The following is a 919-nucleotide window of genomic DNA, read 5'->3' as shown; positions in this document are numbered from 1 at the left end:
CTACTGGGGAAAACCAATCAGAATAGCAGTAGACCTATTGGCAGAACACTACAAGCAAGAAGGGACTGCAGTCCTATATTTAAAGTCCTCAGAGATAAACAATTTCAACCAAGAATTTCCTATCCAGTCAAACTCAGCTTCCTCAGTGATGGAGACTTAGTATCCTTCCTAGACATATAATCCCTAAGAGATTATGCAGCTTCAAGACCAGCTCTACAGGAGACACTTAAAAAGGTATTAAGCACAGAAGAAATAAAAAGAATGACCACTTAATTCTCAAGAGAACAGTAGAACACAGAATCAACAGAAAATATAGAGCAACAACAAACTTGGAACACACACATACATTAACTCCAAAGCCAAAAGAAAACAAGCAAACAAAAAAATTTTTTTCAGACAAAAGGTTTTATATTTATTACTGAGCCAATGCACTAATACAGAGCACATAAACAAAAAATCACATACCAATTAAACATGTCTGACTTCTCAATTGTGAAGATTTTTAACTTGATGATGGCAAGATTACGGTGACCATGATTCAACATAAACATATGTGCCACCTCATGTGCAATTCCTTATAGACCCAGCTTGGTTCTTCTCCAATGTCTCCTCTTGGAGTTGTACTGGATTTTATTACCAGTTTTCATCTGAATCCACTGGAGAATGGGGCGATTTTGTTTCTATTTCTTAGCCAGGAATCACTTGATCCTGAAAGTCTTGTGAGAAGACATGGAGAGCAACAAAGCCCGCCATGCACACCAGGATGGTGGAGAAAGGAAGAGAGCAAGAAAAATTTTTATAAGAACCTCATGACAATCACATTTCAATAAACAATCACATTTCAATAATCAGCCTGAATGTGAATGGACTAAATGCACAACTGAAAAGACACAGAATGGCAAACTGGATAAGAAACCAT

At 37.1% G+C, this 919-nt stretch overlaps 1 pseudogene; it reads right to left on the bottom strand.

The window, feature by feature from the left end:
- Positions 1–575: 575 nt before the first annotated feature.
- LOC110595968 lies at positions 576–731 on the bottom strand (annotated as a pseudogene).
- Positions 732–919: the final 188 nt, after the last annotated feature.

Source organism: Carlito syrichta, unplaced genomic scaffold (assembly GCF_000164805.1).
Source record: "Carlito syrichta isolate Samal-C Ts95f unplaced genomic scaffold, Tarsius_syrichta-2.0.1 Scaffold305636, whole genome shotgun sequence".
Classification (NCBI taxonomy): domain Eukaryota; kingdom Metazoa; phylum Chordata; class Mammalia; order Primates; family Tarsiidae; genus Carlito; species Carlito syrichta.
The sequence above is the reverse complement of the archived record's forward strand: the minus strand, read 5'-3'. Positions and strand labels throughout refer to the sequence as shown.